Raw genomic sequence first — 22,383 nt, 5'->3', positions numbered from 1 at the left:
GAAAGGATGATATGGGTCATTTTCATGAGCTATAACAATCTTTAAATGAATTTTGACTCTCTATTCCTTATGGCACAGTGTGGTTTATCATATCCATGCTTCATCATTAAGTACACATGCACTTTCACTTCAATTCCCTTTCATCGGTACATACTGATCCAAAATCAATGCAACCATACTACTAATCATGTGTCCATTTGAAGGTATGTTATGGAGTTGGGGAAAATTTACTCCAAACCATACTTCAAAGTTTGAATAATATTATTCGACATCATTGTAAGCAATATTTAAGTACAACATTAATGACCACGACCAAAACCCATCTAGATTTTTGGAATAATGTCATATACAAAACTTTCATATTGCTTATGACTTCCCTATCCAATGGATCATGTCCTACTCATGATAGAACCCATGAGAAACTTTAATATATCCTCGGCTTTGTTGACTATGCTTCTTCCAATGTAATAATAATTTAGCCAAGTGCATGACTAGCATTATTGGACTTGTATGCTTTACATCCAAGTGTGGACTTCACCAATATCATATATTGTATCAATAAACTATCGAATAAAGCAACATATAATTTTGGAACTATGATTTTCTTGCATTAGTGCTCCAAAATAGAAATGACAACATATTGGCCACTAAATGAATATAGAGTTTCATTTAAAATTTCAATCAAAGACTTCATGAACTTGAACCTTTCCCTCAACCTTAAGGAACGAAAATCATTAGACCATTGGTTAAAAGATTGAACTGTTTGCAACAAGGACAAGTAGAATTTTCGTCCATAGTATGTGCTTTTGACTAGGGTTAGGTATGAGAAGTTACATAGAGATATGAATTGTTGCCCGATAACCTAATACTTGCAACATTAAGCCAACCTCTTACGGAGTTAATGCGATTTTGATACTTCATTTCTTCTGCTCATAATCTATGTCAGAAAATGCCTTTTATTTTATAGACATCGGTAGTATTATTGTTTTGGGTGAGGTAGTCATTTCAACATCAGTTTTCTATTGTTCGTAGTCTGCAACAAATTATCTGTTAGTTATCCTTATTAGTCCATCAATGAGACAAATTATCCTACAGTAGGATGCCTCCTCCCTTATATTTAATTTGAAAACTAAATGACCATCATGTCATGTTCACTTCCATATATATTTAATACTGCATTTGAAAAGAACAACATTCGTTAATTGCAGGAGAACTTGCCAAAACTATTCTTGAATATTGCCTTCTAGTCCAAGGTTCGACACAACCAAGACATAGTGATGTGATCACATCTCATGGGGAGAATTTGATAATTTGATGCACATAAATAGAATAACGAAAAACCTAATTGCTCCAAAAAAAATTCATACATTGCATCCACGACATCAATTATCATTAGGGTTCAATGATCATTTCATTGCCTTTTATTTTCTTATTTAATCATTTAGACCAACCCTCAACTAGCTAGTCTCAGTAGGTTTCCATCACTTGAAGAATCTCAAGGATCCTTAATCCCTTTATAGTCCTAATCCAACCTTAGGAAAGTGCCTCTTATCATTCAACCTTTTTCCACATTAATTACATTGAATTGATCTTGACGATTCACAAGCTCTTCAGATTGTGATAACTCTATTAGGAGGTAAGCATAATTATCATCTTCAAATGCATTATATAACTTAATCATGTTCTCATGCTTAGTCAAAGCACATAATATTTGTGTCTCTCTATGTAGATCTTCATAGAATTCTTTGTTTCTTGATTTTTTATACAACTTCAACAAATCTTAGATCATTGAGTTTATTTTACTTGGTCATCTCAACAAACCAATTGCACACTAAGATTTGTTCCTTTTGGAAGAAGGTTAACCTTTGTTGAAACCATTGTGATTGGATTTTCACTAACAAGATTATGGTCTCTTGCAAAACAAGACCCATTATAATCAACAATGTCCACTAGTTTAATGATTAAAGTTTTACCATAATGAAGATAATAGAATTTTTTGCAAAGTTTCCCAACAAAAATGAATGTTTTTCCACCATAATGTATCCCATGTCCACTAACACAAAGTGTAGAACCATATTCTATATTGATGCATCTATACCTGCTGTGCCTTTTGGAATATGCCACATATTAGCTTCATGAGCACATGTCGACCAAGGGATTAAAATAATGGCTCATTGACATCACATCTTGAGTCCAATCCATAGTTACCATGGGATGGGCCAAATAATGGTGCCATGCACTATCCAAAGCGTACAAACATCCATCAATTGTGTTCAAGATCTTTAGTGATCTCTGACATACAACATATTAAGGGTCACAAGTGCCAACATATTGTAATCCACCCTTGTCACGATAACAATGAATTTCATCATGCAACATACTATAACATGGTGCTAGAATATTTAATTTATATATGCACATACACAACACCCTTAAGGCCACTTCTCAATATGAGGAGAGGTCCAAAATATCATAATGCTCCCATAAAAATTGTCTAGGAACTAGACCAACTTGTTTCATTTTCCTCTAGAGATTTTTATGGGATCAATGTCCATGAAGAAAATATCCACCATGTCCTAGGGACCTAGGGTTGTACGAGTAATTAGAATTGTAGCTTCCTCAAAGAATGGTTTAATTAATTGATACCCCACATATCTTATTCTTGGTCCTCAATATTGTCCAATATTTTCATTATTTAACTGTAGAGCTACGCATGCACGAGTAGATATACCAGGTCCAAGACGTCGCTTCCATCATTGACTACTTGAATTTCATTTATTTCTCATTCCATGTTGTACTTATCGTTTCTAGAAAAATCTTTGCAGATTATCTTTATTCTTCTAGTTACTGAGAGTTGGCGATGTTGAGATCGAACACTAGCATAATCATTGTGATAAATTCCCATCATCATTCCAGTGATAGATTGATGACAAGGGAAATTGAATCTTTTTAATGGCTTTGTTTCATTATGAATTGCACGTTCGGCTTGTTAACATAGTGCCTTTAGTGATGAAGGGTCTCCTTTTTCATTTGTTGCATGCATGACAAATATCTTTCCATGTACCATAATTACTAGAATCCTTAAAACAATTAGGGAGATGTATTTTATTTCTAGAACCCATGGATGGAATGTCATTATTAAAGGGCCAATAGAATCCACCTATCCCCTCCATAGTGGATCCACCATTTCCCTTTTACAAATTGTTTTTTCTATAAGAATTGGCAAATGATTTAGAGTAACATAGCAATACCAATGACAAGTAACTTCACCATTAGCATTTGAACCATATGTTAATTATAAGGTTCCCAACGTATTTGTGACCACCAACATGTGGGCATGGACTCACAACAACATGAAATTTAAGGCTTCAAGAGTAGATATATTATTTTGATATCTTAATAAGAGTAGGTCCAAAAACACCCACACCTTTGATATACAGAATTATTCTATGATTCCGTCAAAGTTCCATTTTGTAAATTTGACAATCACCTCTTCCAAAATGGTATCAACATCAAAGTGTGTCAACTCCTTGTATCTTACCATATCTAGAAATATCAAAACATATCAATTTGAACTATTTATTCCATCTCCCTTCTCTTAGGTCATAAAATGTTTTTGTTAAAATAATGTGATCTCTTATATGATACGCTCTCAAACCAGTAATGAAGGTGGAGATTCTATTAGTTTAAACACCCACAAACTGATCCTTAGATTCATTTCACATTACCAACAACTTTACCCATAAGAAGAGATCCTCCAAACCATTGTAAGAAAATAACTATCATCAATGCAATACAATCTTGTTGTTAAGACAATAGGTATTTGGATGAATACCAAGAGTGCAGTCTCTAATGAAAAATTTTCAATGCTTTATATGAGTGATACAATGGTGAGATTTACAAGCTTGAATGTTGAGCTTAGGATGTAAAATAAAGGGAAACCATTACAAGCGTAAACTATATGAGTAATCTAGTTTCAACTAAATACATTTGTAAAAATACAAACAAAACATTTAAGATATTTTACAAATTCAAGCCTTTTCTTGAAAAGAAGTTCAACGCCAAATGTGCACTCTTTTAAGATTCAAGCTTGATGCACCAACAATCATTTTCCTTAAAGAATAAAAATAATCTTAATGGTTAAAAAAAGGTATGGATATGCCGTACAAATTTTCTAACATGATAATGCAACTACCATGACTATAAAAATCCATGAAATTATCAAGAGAATTCAAGCTAGGGATGCACCTTAGAGGATGATGATCAAGGTAAAACATGGATGGAATTTTAACTCATGCAATATAAAATTCATTCTTGTATATTGCAATGCATTATATGGTAATATAAATCTTGAAAAGCATATGAATGAAACAACATCTATACAAAACATAATGCATTCAAAAGAATGAGACCTAGGATGGGGCAACATGGGCATAGGTAATTGGCCTTATGCAAATATGAGCAACCACAACCTTACATGTTAACTAGGTTAAGAAAGGATCTAACCAATCTAAGACATAGACATACATGTTAAAACATTGAAAAGAAGAGGGGGACCCGAAATTTGTGTATTCAAGTTAAAAATTTGGAGGGGTGTTGTAACAACTACAAAAATATAGTGTGGGGACATACACCTCAAACTTGTCCTATGATGCAGAGATATGAGGCTTTTGCAAGGACCTTATTCTACAACTTTGTAAATCTATTATTAATTATATTCATACTTTCTGAGCATTCGAGCTAATGTGGGATCATACCATGGATTCATACATGGTATAAGAAGGGCAAGATGGAATGACACAAAGTTTATAGAAATGTAGAGGTCTGAGCCACGATGGGTAGAGGAAATGGAAGGCCAGGCCAAGGACGAAGAGAGTTTGGATGAGAAAGGGTAGCTATCATTTTCTATAACTAGGAGTAGCCCAAATATATTGCTAGATATTTTCCTAATTTGTGTTCAATGTGCACCCATTGTAGGGATTTCCAACATGCGACAAAGTATTAACCTCAACTTCTCACAAAAATTCATGACAAGAAAGGGAAAAAAATTCAGAAGGTTACCACAAAACCATAACAAGATCACTTACACATGCATGTGGTTACATGTGGAGGACCAAGATCAGGTTATATGCTTCCAAATGGAATACAACCAATTAGAATTGGGTGACGAATGTTATTGAACCTCCACCAATGTTCTACCCTCACAAGTAGAAAGCTACCTACAAGGAGACATACAAAGAACTAGTTGCATTGGAGTGGGATATTTTGGATGATATTCCTCTCTATGAGATGCCTAGGGTGTTATCAACTTATTTTCCTCACATGAGTCAGTCTACATGAGATCATATATTGCTAACCCTTTTGCATGGCTTCGACCCTTTATTTTTCCTAAATTTCTCTACTGTCACTAGCTTAGTATGTTAGAAAGAGCACAATTTTCCTAGCATTGTATGCTAGACACTTTATGCCTACACAGATTTCTCATGTAATGCATTTTTATGCGAGTTAAATGGATCTACTTCTATATTTTATTCTTCCCTAGGAGATATGAATGAAAGATTAGATTCATGAGTTGGCTACGGGTGAATTATTATGGATATTTCTTAATTTCTCTCACCCTAACCATCCAAATTCATTCTCCGAGGGAGGACTATAGGCCTATATATACCTATCATTTGTAAGGGTCAAGCTAGTCTCAATATAGTGGAGGAGAACTATAGTGAAATCTAGTGCCTTGATTATCAAAATGATCTTTCATATTAGGAGGGAAGGGAAGGTTAGGTTACCAAGTTGGAGAATTAGATACCCTTGTGTTGAAGGTATGTCATGTACCAATTTCGATTATTAATCCTATTGTGATTTTATTGATTATATTCATGTTGATTTATTATATGAGCTAATATTCCCTCTACAAAAGGATTTTCCTTGTTTGGTAGTGATTATGTGAAGGGTAAAAGATATATTTTTTGGGAGTGGGACCCTCATATGAAGGAAAATATCTATTGAATTTCATCAATATCAACGTCCATCATAAGTATATGAGGGATCAAGTTCGTATCCCTACCACCTTCTTGGATAGCAACAAATGCATGGATGAATGACATAGTATGAGGAATTTTTTTGCTTTTTTGATTGATGGATTGCATGCTTTTATAGTCCAGTGATATTTAGGTCAAAGGTCATATAGCAATAGCTCCTTGTGGTTGTGGCTCATTGACTCCCTTCTTTGATGGTTCCATTTCCTCCAATAATATGAGCTAATTGGCTACTTAGCTAGGGAAAATGATGGTCACTTATCAATCCCCAACAAGTGTTGTTGGCTTTGAACAAACACCCTCTTCTTTCGAGCAATACATCGAGGTTATTATGGTGAAGTTTAAATTGCCTAAGAATACTCATCAACCTATAGGTAGAAAGAATAAAAGAAATAAACAAAATAACAAATCTACTTAGCATAATATCCAAAACTAACGTGGCCAAGATGGGGGCACTAGTTAAGATTTTCAAAAGACTAAGTTTCCTTGCAAGTTTTAATAAAGAGAACATTTATCTCATGAGTGCCCTCATATGGATGAAGTTCATCACCTCCTTTCACCATTAGCAACCACCTAACAACTGATCATTTTAATTGATCCATTCCCTTCCTATCCACAACAACAAATTCTTATGTAATCTCCCCCACCTCCTCATAGGGTAAATGGGGGGAAACAATATTATAGTCATAATAACAATGAACATGATATTCTCATTTTACATTCTCAAGTTGATTTGACCATGAGAGACAAATCCTATGACCCTCCTAAGTTGAGTTATTCTTCTAAGGACTCGACCACTCTTGTTGCTTTCACTGAACCTCTCACATTAGATAAGCCTATGGAACAGGTATATTTCCCACCTAAAGGTGTTGCTCAAAATTCAACACATAATCCCAATGTGAAGGCTACCAAACATTATAGTATTTTAGAACACTTGGACCAAGAACCATGTGCCACTTCCTTGGAGGTTTTTCAAACCTACCTATTAGCTTAGTGGGTCCTGACCTAGGTTCAGAGTTAAGGTTTCCAAACAAATCCCTACACTACTGGCCCTTTCAGCATCAATATGTGGAGAGCAGACTAAAGTCTCACCTGAAGCAATATGGGGGGTGCTAGAACCAAGTTTCTGCACCAAGAGATGGTTATGATGTCATTTTATGCCCTAAACCTACCTTCGCGTAGATCGATAAGCCCTTGAGGCTTATCAATATAACTCCCTCTCACCAGCCTCTAGGACTTTGCGAAGGTCTACGACTGTCTTTCGCAGACCTTAAACAGGTGAATCGACCACTTACGTGCCTCTGTAATCACATCTAGGTCTATTATTACCCAGATCGGCTTATGTGTCTAGTATTTTTAGCGTGCATTAAGATATTCTTCGCATAAATAGATATTATTACATGTGTTCATATAACAATGTAACCATGCAGAATCATGAAATCAATACAGTATTAAATCATAAACCCAATATTCATCATAACATAAACACATTCATTCATAACATAAATAAATGGACAAAACACATATATTTCTAGAATAATCTCTTTATTGATGCTTCATATTTTCTTAGAGACTCAAGACTACCCTGCGTACTCAGCTGCAGGGGTCTATGCACTCAGTTGTGGACTCTACTCTAGACCTCTACGGACATAGATGTAGAGCCTCTCTTCTACTCTAAGACTCTTCTCTCTTCAACTCTAATGACCCATTACATCCATATATGAACTTACTTTACTTAGACTCTCTAAGCTTCTCCTTTTTATACCATCCCATGGTCCATGAACAATGGGTAGATCTAATAAGGCTGACAGAACTTACATAAAAGAAGGGAAAATCCCTTTATGACACTTACTATCTACGCGCTCTGCGACCACAACTTGTGGAGAATTTACACTTTATAGCACAAAAACTTCAGCTTTCCGCCCCAAAACTTGGGCTTTTGCCCCAAAATTAACCACATGGGACCCTGTCCCAACTGGCCCCCAACACAAATATCGTGACTCGCCCCCGAGTTACTCTGCTGACACGAAGATATTGCTGTGGAGACCTCCCATATCAACTTGCGATATTGCTACCCTAGTCGCACTCTGCGTGGTTGCCTACTTGAGCTACTCAACCAGTTGCTTGGTCCTTTGTCCTGCGCTATCTTCTTTGACCTTATGTTGTGTCCTCTGTAGGCTTGCAAGCTTCTCTTCAATGGCGGCAAAGATAACATATGCCTCATCTAACCAAGGCCCCAAGCTGTGTTATAGGACAAATTGACCTCCTAATCAACTCAGACGAGAAAGACAAGATGACTGAAAGAATGACCACAGTTGCAGGCCTAGAATCCACACTAACGCTCTCTGTACACTGACAACCTGCTTTATAAAGCTTGTTTACAAGCATAAAGGAGCGTTAGTCAACCTACTAACTCTTGTTGTTAGACCAGGGGGAGCGTTAGTGAACTTTAGTGATGCTCAAGTGGTTATGCCAACGAATCTGCCATTAAATATCTAGATATTATTTCCCTAAATTTGTGCAAGAAAAGTATGGAATCTCCACAAATCAAGATATTTGGAGAAATTCTACTCCGGAAATAGAGGCAAATGGGAAAAAGCTAGTAAACGAGGTAGGTTCATGGTTTTTACCCAAATGAACTACAGGTGGAGTTGGGCAACCCTAAATCGATTGCTATATAAGCAACGAGAGGGCCATTGCACAAGGGTCAGAGCATTTAGAAGGATAGTACATGGTGCTGTTGTGATATTGTCATATTCTTAAAGAAGCTAGCTGAAAGAAAGAGAGAGAAAGAGGAAGAAGGGATAAGGAAGGTTGATACAATAGGGTTGTTGTAATCACTCTTCTATACTGAATATAAGACTGCGGTTGTGTTCCACTACTCGAAGTGTCAGTGATATTGTGCATTTATTTGTTCATTCTGATGCTTGTTGTGTTGAGTAGATAAGTTACACATTTATACATGTTTGTTACAGATTCTTTCATTAATTGCCAGAAGTATATGCTGTGATTGGTTTTCTTCGTTCTTTTGTGCAGGAATCGTCTTGGAGCTAGTCAGGAGGAGTTCTTCTCACCACATGGAGATCCCCAAGAGAATCTAGAAAGAACCAAAGGTGATCCTTTCTCCATATCCTGTCAATATATGTCAAATAGATGAACATGTGTGTAACAGGTACCTTTTGCAGATAACCTTACGGTCTGTCGGAAGTCTCGGGAAGACTTTTAAGGGTAGTTTTCATCCCGTGCATTTTACCCCATAGCATAACTGGCGACTCTGCTAGGGACTATACATTTAGTATGCGGTTATGCAGACTCCTCTCAGATCTCTTCTCTCTTCTATGAGCTTCTCGCTTCTTCATATCCTTCTCTGATCCACCATCTAACTTGTTGCATCCTACAAAGTTTCTTTCTCTTCAGAATCTGATCCCAAAAGCCCACTTTTTGAGCTCTTTCCTTCACTAACGCAGGTTGTTGGTCTACACAGAGCTTTATAAAGCTCTTTGACTGTGCACAGGGTGCATTAGTGGCCAAACTAAAGCTCTGTTTACACATAGACAGAGCGTTAGTCTCCCATTTCCTAGTTTTTCAAGAGATTTTGTGGACCAAAAGGGGGGGAAACTTGTCTCAAGGGCTAAATTAAGATCTGCAATTGTATCATGCTAACAAATTTGGTGTCTTAAAATTTATTTTTTAAGAAAATGCTTTAGTTTTTCTCTCATAAAAGAAATTTCTGTTGAAAGAAAAGCTGATAAACTGTACATCTCCTTCTGTCAAATTAGTTGTAGGCTACTTTGTTTTGGTTCAATAGTTGTTAGGGAATATTGAGAAAAGGAAATTTCGGTTATGCAAAGTGTTGAATGAATTTTAGATGCACTGACAAATACATGAATATGTGAAATAATACATGTGTAGAATAAGACTTGTTTGCATAAGAAATTGATTTTTTTTAAAGCATTTTTCTACACAGTTTATCGAGTCGAGAGTCTCATAATATTCATACGTCAACACCCCGTCCGAAGACAAATAAGAAAGTACACTAAAATTTACACTAAAATCAATCAGATACTCTTTTTTAGAGAAAACCAACATTAGATAGATTGGGACCTTGGGATAAGAGAGTGAGTCAACTACCCAAGGTTGAAAATCAAACTAGTGTTGTTAAAGAGTGAAAAATCCTTCTGCACTCATATTACCGGGACCACTCCACTCACAACGGAGCTAAATACGAGACAACATCAGATTGTGATCGAAGGTATCCCACCTTATTTTATAACTCCTTTGGGCATTCTGTGTAACGAGGGTCCCTTCAGGGATTTCAGAACTCAGTCGGGGACTCAGGTATCCTGCCCGCATAGCGTGTTGTCTACGACTATGTCCCCCCTAGTAATGTCTATGATTTGAGGTATCTCTAGTGGCCAATACTTTTAGGTACTTACCTAAGGTGACTGGGACGAGCTGTCCTGGTACCTCAAATGGACAGACCTACTTAGTCTTCATTTTTTGGGAGGGTGCTCATCTTCACGAGAGTGCTTGGCCCCTTAATCTGAGGTTCGGGCGAAGCTCAAAAGTAACCGTAATTGTACATTTGGCCATCCTTCTTTGTTACTCATTGAGAGACTGGGTTTCATCTCCAGTAATCGGCGTTTATCAAACAAGGTAATTTCACTTTTCTTGTTGATTGTCATTTTTAGTGTATTTTTTCTTTTTAGGTGCCTGAGTGTTATCATTTTTTAGGCTTAAAGAATATCACTTTAAAATTTATATAATAAAATTTACCAGTCATTATGGCTACATCTGGCCCTCACCGTTAATCCAAACGGTTGTTAGGACTTCCTCCACTCACTGTGGAGGATCTGTCAAGATCCACTGACTCGGATTCCTCATCTTTGAGGAATCATTCTCCTAAATCGCACACGGGATTGTTCTGGATGACCGACGATTCTAGTTTGCTGGAGGATTTCTTCACGGAAGGATTTCTTCCTCATTTTAACACTCCGCTTACAAATCTGTTGGATCTTGTTATTGCTCCCGTCGTACCAGTACTTCAGTCTTCACTGGGAGGAACTCTCCCATCTATTCAGTCGGAACCTCAAGGGTTATGGAATTATAGAGACATTGTGACTCTTCTACCACTTCCCCAGTCAACGGTCATCACAACACTGGAAATGTGGAACCCCACAATCCCGTTTGTCCCAAGTACTACAACTCACATAACACCCTCTATTAGCAGAACCCAACAGATCCCAGGTTCCACTCCTATGGTGTGCGAAAGCATACCTGCGGCTACTGCCACATATAGTGCTCCATATAACACTCAATGCGGCACTATGGGTACGGTTCCAGTTTACCAAAACCAAGGTCAACCGCCAATGTATGGTTCTAACCCCCAGATTTAGATATCTGGGGTAGTTCCCAATATGCACATGCTGGCAGGGAATCTCACAGTCCCCCTGCCATTCTCAGGCATGCACGGATAGTCGCTGATTGACATGAGCTTTCCCTCTGTCAATCAAAGCCATATGGTTAGTTCAGTGTTGGTTGGGAATCCACAAGGGATCCCCACCCAATCCATGGGGGCACCTTACTCACAAACTCAGATGAGTCAAGGGGGCACTACTTATACTAGGGGCAACTTCATACCCCAGTATCAAAATCCTCATGGTAATTCACTTTACAACATTGTACCACAAAGAAAATGCTACACCATGTAGCCCATGTACAACATGGGGAACCAAACGATGGGAGGAGCGCAGAGCTCCTCAGGTCATTCGTCATCACAATGGTCCAAGTTGGGGGCACCCAACAATTTTCATTTTTTGGCAACATTGGATATCCCCAACTTATACAAGTTGACTAATGACCCGATCTACCATAACCTACAATGGTTGCCTATCCCGCATAAAATACTAGCGGATATTCCTGAGTTCAACCGAAAATAAGGGGAGGATCTGGGCACTCACGTCACCACCTACCATCTATGGTGTGTTTCTAACTCCATGGTGGATGACAGTGTTCGGTTGCATCTTTTTCCCCGCACCCTCATTGGCAATGCTGCAAAGTGGTATATTGAGTTACCACGTGCATCAGTGAATACCTTTGGCGCTTTGGCGATGGAGTTCCTAAAGCACTTTCAGTTACCTATCCATTATGAGACAGGGATGGAGCTCCTTACATTGTTTCATCAAGATACCGCCACCCACATCTACGATCATATCCATGAATGGAGATGTAGGAAAAGGTTAGTCAAAGCCCCCATACCTAACTTTCTCTTTACGGACTGGTTCTATAAGTCATTTCTCCCGCAAGTCGCTAGAGATGTCGCTCTAGGTGGTGTGGTCACAGAGGACCAATCCATACATCGTGCCCAACACTTGGATTTAATCTATTCACAGTTTGGCACTCTCTACGACATTATTCCCTAGGCTCCCAGTAACCCCAATCCTCCCACCACTCAGCGCCCTGGAGTGCATGTCGATGGGATCGTCGGCGCAACCTCCACGGGCACTGTAAAACACCTAAGTGGGCCCGTTGCCAAGTTGACAATGGACCCCTTTACCAAAACAATTGCTCTTCCTGCCACTGCGATTAACTATGTACAGTCTACATAGAAATCTAGTAGCAAGAACAAGAAGAAACAGAACAAGACCACTCCTTCTGAGGAGTAGTCATCTAAGCAACCCAACCCAAAACAGAAGACCGCAACTCCTATTGATGTGGAAAAGGATAAATGCACCAATTATTCATGCAAACTCTATCTTGAAGACCATGAAACCTGGCGTTGTCCGTGGCTTTAGGAATGCATGGATTACCTTGCCAAAAGAGATTCTGGCAAGGCATCGGCTGTCCTTAGAAATCCTTTTCCTACTCAACAGCAGCAAAATCTCATTGCCAACCATGTTAGGGGGCAACGACGGTTCACAACATCCTTCAGCTGGAGAAGGATCTTCTGCCGTTTACACATTTGGAATGGTAGATCTCACAACAAGAGCCAAATCTTATGGAGCTCCTGTCGCTCCGGTAGTAGAATCATCCGCAGGTCACAACCCATCATCGCCCAATGATTTTCAAATCGAAAGGCTAGTTGAGGACTTTGTAATTCGACCCCCCAAGGGGCACTTCGATGCACAATGCACAAAACATCTACGCGTGCCACCCCACACTACAACATCGTAGAGGATTTGGCGCAAGCCTCGTTGGCCATGTCGGCGCTCAAAGTATTGCAGACATGCCCCAGCCAAAGGAAAGCTTTGTTTTCGACTATCAGGGGTATTGACCCTGCAGATTCCATGCTTTCGATTTTCGACATGGACAAGTGTAAACCTCTCATTTCCCACCAGCCTGCATTTCAGGTGTATATCACTTCGAAAGGTAAAGGTATACACCAAACTGTCATCGACGAAGGTGCTTCAACCTGTGTCATGTTAGCTTCATGTTGGCTCGCCTTGGGTTCCCCAACCCTATCCCCACCGTCAAACTCCCTTAAAGCTTTCAATGGCAACACCTTTGTCCCGAAAGGATACTTAGCTAGTTCTTCCATCACTTTGGCTGGGAAAACCATAACGGTGGACGTAGAAGTCATGGACAAGAAACACGACTATAATCTATTACTGGGTCGCAGTTGGACATATGCCATGATGGCCGTCGTATCTACTGTCTTTTGCATCATCCAATTTCCATTGGATGGAAAGGTTATTACAGTAGATCAGTTGTCATTTTGCACCCCTGATTATTCACCATTACCAAGTGGCTCTGTACCCCTAGTAGGAGGTGGAACTGACAGCTATGTCATTTTTGGTACTAGTCTATTGAAGGCTTCTTTCCTCATGAGTTGTTTCCCTCTTCAACTGCCGAAGGTTTCATAATCGGTCAACATGCTTTCATCTTTTCCTCATGAACAAACCGATCCATGGATCCTACCGGTTCCTTTAGACATTGACACTTATGGAGAACACATGCCGCTTTCACTAGGTGAATTGGCCTGCGAAGCTATTCAAATTGCATCCGCATCTCTGGTCACTGTGGTTTCAGCCAATGGTACCACTACCCCTCCCATAACCACTCCTTTCTTTTGATCCACTCAATCAATTCCTATCAGTGGACAAAGGTATTAGAGAGATAACGAAGTTAGAAGAGCAACCCTGGGAGGATTCGCACCACCATGTTTCGATATCTGATTCGGACATGATGCCTCTTCAAATCCTGTCACCTAACGCATATGAAATTGTTTCCTCACTGTATACAACTATCCAACTTTTGGACTCGAAAGGAAACAGGGGAAATTTTTCACAAACATTTCTCCCCGATATTTCTGGCATGACAGGCATCGTGGACAACATACAATGTGGAGCCAATCACATTCTCGAGGAAATTGTGAGCTTAACCTACCCATTTAGGGAGTTCTGCGATGTTTTTCCTTGGTCTTATGAGGAAATGCATGGCATAGACCCTTCTAATGTGTAGCATGAGATTGAGAAAGATCCAGCGTTCTTTTTATGGTATTTTTCTTGCTAGTTAATACGAAAAACCTCGAGTCTTATTCTTTGGGCTCGTTAAACTACTACAAAGACAAGTAGAGCACTGTTTGGGATATTTTATTGCTCTTTAAAAAATAAAAACATCCCCGAATTTTCATCATTAATCTTGTTAAAATCTATCTAACTATGGTAGAGCACTATTAGGGATATTTTATTGCTCTTTAAAAAATATAAACATCCCCGAGCTTTTGTCCTTGCACTCGTTAAATCTATGCAATGATAAATAGAGCAATTTTGGAGACATTTTATTGCTCTTTAAAAAATATAAACACCTATGAGTTTTTGTAGTAGAGCTTGTTAAACATATATACCACAACCTGTAAAGCACTTTTAGGGATATTTTATCACTCTTTAAACAATATAAAATTCCCCGAAGTTTTCATCATTTTCACTTGTTAAGTATATGCAAATAATGCTATGAGCACCTCTTTTTTAATCTTGTTCCAGCTCATAAACTGAAAAATACCAATGGAGCATCCTTTTTAGGCACTTTTTTCTCGCTCTTTAAACTGAAAAAATCCTGAGCTGTGTCTTGCTGCTCATTAAAAATGCTAAAGATGACCTGAGCATTCTTTCAGGTACTTTTTTCAAGCTCATTAAAAAATGAAAAATCCTAAGTTTTTGTTACTGATCTCATTAAAGTGTCACGACAAAACACGAGTTTAGTCCGCCGCCTTGTACTCGTAACAAAATGAGGTCGACATCTATTGGAAAAAGGTTTCTCTTTATCTGGGTCTAGTAGATTAAATACAGAAAAGTAACCGATACGGGTATACTATTAACCTTTTGTCGCACCCGTTTAACAACTATGACAAAGGGACCACCATGGAGTCTCTCTTTACGATCTTTTTAGACTCTCTAAAGATGAAAAGATCACCGACTTGTCTAGTCTGGAGTCTTTAAATACACAGACAAGATATAGAGTCGTTCTTTTACGATACTTTTTAGACTCTTAAAAGATGAAAAAATCGATGAATTTGTCTGTCTGGACTCATTAAACTAATCAAAGAGTTGTTCTTTTTGTGATCCTTTTTAGACTCTCTAAACATGAAAAGATCTATGAGTTTACCCATCTGGACTCATTAAAAATCAGACGGGGAAAGTGGAAATACAATCGTATCCTGAAGTGTGGTTTGGTAGCAAAAGTTCCCTTGAACATGGCACTCCCTCAGATAAACCGTCATTTTGATAGCCTCTCAATATGAACCCTACCAACCTATGACTTTTTAGCCTATATACCTTGATGCCATTGCATCTCTGTATCTTAAACACTCTATAGTGTTCATGAGTCTAGTTCTATCTGGTTAAAACTGTTGTCATGCCTTCTATTGTTCAAGGGTCCCTACTTGTTTCCTCGATCAATGACCCTACATATCCTTTCATCATGCCCTCCATTGTTTAGACCCAAAAGCTCAAAAGATTCTTCGGAAAACAAAATCATCCTTGTCTAGTTTCGTGTCGACTGATGTAGGACACGTCATTGTTGACAGGTTCCTTATTATCGACTTCAACACTCTATCTAGGAAGATAACCCAGAAACACATTCAGTGCCCTGGTGCTTGCAGACATTAGTGGCAGGTTACCTTGTGCTTGATCACAAGTTTTCATCATTGGCTCCTGGTTAAACAATTCTATGAGTGTTCGATGACAAAAAATCTTTTACACTCGCTAGTTTTCACTGTGCATCTTGGAGACCATCACCATTATCGGTGGCCTTCCTTGCATCTATTAATAGTCTCCATTATTGGCTGGTAATCAGATGATTTCGTGCATGTTCGACGTCAACTCATTTTTTCACATGTACTGATCTATGCTGTTCGATGAAGCAAGAATCAAGACCTTGGGTAGAGGCTTACATCATTCAGCCTTGTTTCCTCTCCCAAGCTATGATATTGTTCTTTGAAGACAGCCATTTCAGGATAATCTATTATGGCACTGGATCTGCCCTGTGCCATATTGGCAGCTAGCATTTTTATATCTCTGAGGAGAAAGTTACTCTGACATAGCTACTAAGCATGGGAATGCTTGACTCGGGACATGATTTTAGCAATTCATATATATGTACTTTTGTTGTATCAGGATTTCCTTATCATCTGAAACTTCTCTCTCTCTCTACAAAGATTTTGATAGGAAACTATAGTATTTTCATAAAGTATTTCGGCCATTGTCTCTACCTCTGATCTCATACTTTACGGGGCATATGTTATAGGACAAATTGACCTACTAATCATCTCACAGGAGAAAGACAAGATGACTGAAAGAATGACCACAGTTGTAGGCCCAGAATCCACACTAACACTCTTTGTACACTGACAACCTGCTTTATAAAGCTTGTTTATAAGCATAAAGCAGCATTAGTCAACCTGCTAACTCTTGTTGTTAGACCAGTGGGAGCGTTAGTGAACTTTAGTGATGCTCAAGTGGTTATGCCAATGAATCTACCATTAAATATCTAGATATTATTTCCCTAAATTTGTGCAAGAAAAGTAGGGAATCTCCACAAATCAAGATATTTGGAGAAATTCTACTCTGGAAACAGAGGTAAATGGGAAAATGCTGGTAAATGAGGCATGTTCATGCTTTTTACCCAAATGAACTACAGGTGGAGTTAGGCAGCCCTAAATCGACTGCTATATAAGCAACGAGAGGGCCATTGCACAAGGGTCAGAGCATTTACAAGGATAGTACATGGTGATGTTGTGATATTGTCATATTCTTGAAGGAGCTAGCTGAAAGAAGGAGAGAGAGAGAGGAAGAAGGGATAAGGAAGGCTGATACAATAGGGTTTTTGTAATCACTCTTCTATTCTAAATATAGGACTGCGGTTGTGTTCCACTACTCGAAGTGTCAGTGATATTGTGCATTTATTTGTTCATTCTGATGCTTGTTGTGTTGAGTAGATAAGTTACACATTTATACATGTTTGTTACAGATTCTTTCATTAATTTCCAGAAGCATATGCTGTGATTGGTTTGCTTCATTCTTTTGTGCAGGAAACATCTTGGAGCCGGTCAGGAGGAGTTCTTCTTACCACACAGGGATCCCCAAGCGAATCTAGAAAGAACCAAAGGTGATCCTTTCTCCATATCCTATTAATATATGTCAGATAGATGAACATGTGTGTAATAGGTACCTTTTGCAGATAACCTTACGATCTGTCGGAAGTCCCAGGTAGACTTTCGAGGGTAGTTTTCATCCCATGCATTTTACCCCATAGCAATCTGGTCTTCAGGACGTCTCTTTTCTTTGTGCTGCCTCCACCTGTTTGAGCAACTGCTTTGCCTCATGCAGCTTGGCCAGTCACTATGAGATAGCAACAGTGCATGCCATCGATCTTGTTTCATCATACGAATGCTGCAATTCTTGGACCTTCGTGTTCGACCTCTGTAGGTTGGGATCCTCCTGTAGAGTCGTAATGACATCCAACGAATTTTCAAAGAGCACGGTGCAATCTGCCACTGCGGCATCCAATTTCGCTACTACATCCTTTAGAGTTGCCTCACACTATTCTCTGACCTCTGGTGGAGTTGAAAACTGTGACTTCAACTCAAGCTCTTTGATTTGAAGGTTCATTTCAAACTGAACCTTGGCCATCTATGTCCTTGCATCGCACACTCCTGTAGCCAACTTCCTAATCTTCACCTCCACCAATGCTTCTTCTATGATATGTGTTGGTTATGGAGCTTGATTATATTCTTTATTCAGAGGTATCACCGCATTGGACCTCAATTCATAATGTGGAAGCAATGCCACTCGTAATATTTTCACTACAAGAGGGATCCAGTGGGGGGGCCAGCAACGATCTTTAGGAGCCCCCCTCTGGCGGGGGATTGGGGGAAGCGCCCCTAAAGCTAAAAATAGATGTAAAATTTCCTTGTAAAATATTGTAATTTTGTAGTCAATTTGGGCTATTCATTAGGTGAAGATCTGATGGTAGAAGTTATGCTTAATCTAGATTTTTTTTCCCTAGAAGGAAACCCCTAGCTATATATGAGGGAATTGTATTGCATCTATGTAGATCGATATTTTGAGTGATAAAGAGAGAGGAGATTGTGTGAGAGCGAAGAGGGAATTACAATGGATCTAATGTAGGTTGTATCTCTTCAGTTTACTGGATAATATAAAAAGAGGGACTGGTTGTTTCCCATGGATGTAGCCCAAATTTGGTGAACCACGTATATCTGTGTCTCTCTTGTTTTATGTGTTTTCTTTGTTTATATTTCTGCAATATTTTATGTGTTCCATTGCTCAGTAATATATAATATTATAACAATATGCAGCTCTGGAACAGTTGTGCATGCTTCGGCTACCATTGCTGTAGTGTTCCCATTCTTCTCCTGAACCTCTTTTTAAGATTCTACCGTGGCTGTATTTTCAACAAATATATGTTCGTTGTTAACTTTCTACTCGCTGATCATGCTCAGTGTTGGGTCGTTAATATGCCATTATTATTATCACTTTTGAACACTTATCCCACCCATTTCCACTATTCTTCATCATATCATTTGTTATAATTTATCATTTAAATCCATTTTATAAATGATTTATGCTCTTATGAATGAATATTATCTATTCTCCTTTATTTCTAATAAATTGATGATTATGCGTGATTTTATCAATGATAGTTTTAATAAATCAGTTATAACATTATTGACCATTCTTAGCCTCCAAGATAATTTTCAGATTGAATATTTGATTTTTAAAAGCGCCAACTCAGAAATGCGCTGGAATAAGGAGTGACAGTTTTGCAGTTGAGATTTTGAGCAAATGGAGCAGAATCTGGAAAATCTGGAACATGGGTTTTGTCCAGAACGGGCCCAATTAACTTTAACAAAGAACAGTTTGCCCAAATTCGGCTTGTACTGAGAGAAATGCAGGGTTCTTTGAGCAAGATTTTCTTAGATTTGCTGTTGCGGCCGTCCTCCAAATCTCAGCTGCAAAGCCAAATTCGTCTTGCTTTTGTTGAGAGATGAAAGGAAATATATTTTCTTGTTGATCAACTGGTTAGAATCAATCCAATTTTGTAAAAGAAATCATGTTGTACTTATCTTTATTGTAACTTCTCTCTGATCTCTCTATTTAAATGAAAACAGAGATCAGAGATGGGGGATTTCGGAGGAATTCGAATAATGGAAGAATGATAGAAAAATGATGAAGAATGATGGTGGATTATCCATGATAGGATAGGGATTGTTGCATGTTGTAATTCTCAAGCATTTGCTGTTGTAATGATTCCACAATTTGCTGATTAATACATGATTTGGGAGTTGCTGTTCATTCTTTTCCTTCTGAAGTAACCCAGCAGCGTCCGCTGGCGGCTAAGGGCCCAGCCTCTGGTGGAGTATGCTGCTGCTACTGTATATTATATTCTTTTGATTTCTGCGTGGTTTGCTTATCTTTATTGCTCGGTAATCTGACATGCTTTTTCATATGCTATTCCATGCTCTGCTACGATTAATTCATTAATGGTTTCTTCAGGAAATTTATGTAGTGACTCTGTATTGTATGAGTGAATCTTTTCAGAGTTGATTGCATGTTTCTATTATAGAGCATTTGTACTGAATATTACTGTTGTTGGATTCATTTGAAATCCTGATTATTGGAATCCGAAAAGTGATATTATTCTATTTGGAAACATAGTCGTATTCACCTTAATTGTCAGATTACCATATTAGCGTGTCGTGTGTATGTATGGTTGATTCTTGCTAATTCATCAATGAGTGCTATTCCATAAAGTACATTCCATCCAATTTGCCTTAAGAAAGAAGATTGCTATTTTATTGCAGGATGTGAGTTTAGTTCTGACTCGCGAGACTTAGTTTATTTGATTGCTGTTTCATTTCCTGTTTGCTATTCCATTTTACTTTCTGCTGTTCCATTTACTTGCATTTGCTGCTTTGGTGTGAGAGAAGGTCTAAGGCTGTAGTGAGCCAGCAAGTTGCTGCTTAGCTCCCAGACCTATGGTCCATGCTCTAATTTCCTTTCCATCAGTTTCTAGAGGGATGGGTTATCGCTTCCGCACCCTTGACTGATAAGTTGCCTTGTTCTTTTAAAGTAATTTAGTCATAGCTTGCTCAGTGAATAGTTGTTGTATCCTCAATTGATGTTTGCTGAGTGAATAGTTGGATTTCAGAGCATTTGAGTTTATGTTATTGTTAGATTTCTTTTTCAAGCATTCATTTACTCTTGGGTTTTAAGCACTATACTGCAAAACATTACTCTTAAGTAAATAGCCGCCTCAGACTGAGTACACTCTTGAAATAAAAAGTCGTCCTTGGGTTGATAATTAATGTGAAGGTAATTAGGAGTTTAAAAGACACCTTTTTATCGCTCCACACTCAGCGCATGCTGCTCTCAATCCTTAAGCTCTTCAATCACACCTGCCTATAGTGTGTGAAGGAATTCACTGGGGAGCGCAGCCAAGTTGAGGCCAACATTCCTCAACTCGCAGACAGTAGCCCTGTCAGCTTCTACCTCCGTGCTCAGAGCTCCATCCGGCAATGTGACTACCTAAAGTTCTAAGGATTGAACCAACTCTAAAGCTTGAGTGGTCCCCATTGCCAAACTAGTTGATGTCGCACTACTCTACCTTGCACCTGCCTGCAGTCAAGTTGTTTGGATCTGTAGCTCACAAACCCGTCTGTATGGCACTTAATGTCTACTTTTGTTGTTGCTCAAATGAGCCAAAATGGATCTAGAATAGACTTCTAAGTCTAAAAATGTTCCTCACAAAGGAAAATTAAAGTCAAATGATGCTCCTGGAAATAGTCTCTTCACAGAGATCTCTTCATTATGAATCTAATGCAATTTGAATGGGATAAAATGGACTTTGGATGAAGGAGATATTGTAAAATGAAAATTTCCCATTGTCCTTTGAAAAGGAAGAATTTTCTTATTAAATGGGACATAGGAGAAATAAAGGCTTTCTATATAAATATCGCATCGGAAGGGTTCAAAGGGAGGACTTAACCACAGGCCTTAAGGATCCCCGATTAGCGATCTCTGATATATCGCATCGGAAGTAGGCTGCCATGCGATATCGGGACCCTGGGTGAGCCGATTGTGATATGCGATGATCGGCGATCGGCATCGGCGATATATATATATATATATATATATATATATATATATATATATATATATATATATATATATATATATATATATATATATATATCACATCGAAACTATACAACGGACATTGCACAGACCTCGGGCCGTTGGACATTGCGATATGTGATATGCCGAAACGCCAATAAGTGATATTGCGATACTTCGATAGTGCCGATATCGATGATCAGTGATCGGCGATCAGTGGATCCTCGATAAAAAGGGCCAATGCACATTGTGATATGTGACTTGCAATATGCCGATAAAAGGTGGACCCAATGGGAATTATGCACGTGATTTCATAAATTTTGAAATCCAGAATTACGGGATTTCTATGTAATTCCTATGTATTGGGTTGTTTTGGCCTACACCATGCGATAGCGATATGCAAAAAAGCGTAGACCCTAAAGGGATTATAGATGCAACTGTATATCATTTGAAATCCAGAATTTCAGAATTTCTGTGTATTCCCGTGTATTTGGGTTTTTGACCATGCGACAATGCAATTGTGATATTGCGACCAAAGGTGGACCCGATGGGAATATAAATGCGATTGCATATTATTTGAAGTCTGGCTAAAAGGACCATGATGTGTTTTCATGTGTTTTTCCTATATTTTCCATTATGCTACTATTTCCAGGATTAAGGCAGAAGAAAGGCCGTTGGTTCCTTTTGAATTGAAAACCACTTCTATTCTTAAAGCG

This window comes from Pinus tabuliformis, chromosome X (assembly GCF_031772625.1).
Source record: "Pinus tabuliformis cultivar Carrire ecotype Pingquan chromosome X, CPIR1, whole genome shotgun sequence".
Classification (NCBI taxonomy): domain Eukaryota; kingdom Viridiplantae; phylum Streptophyta; class Pinopsida; order Pinales; family Pinaceae; genus Pinus; species Pinus tabuliformis.
Note: the sequence above shows the minus strand (reverse complement) of the source record.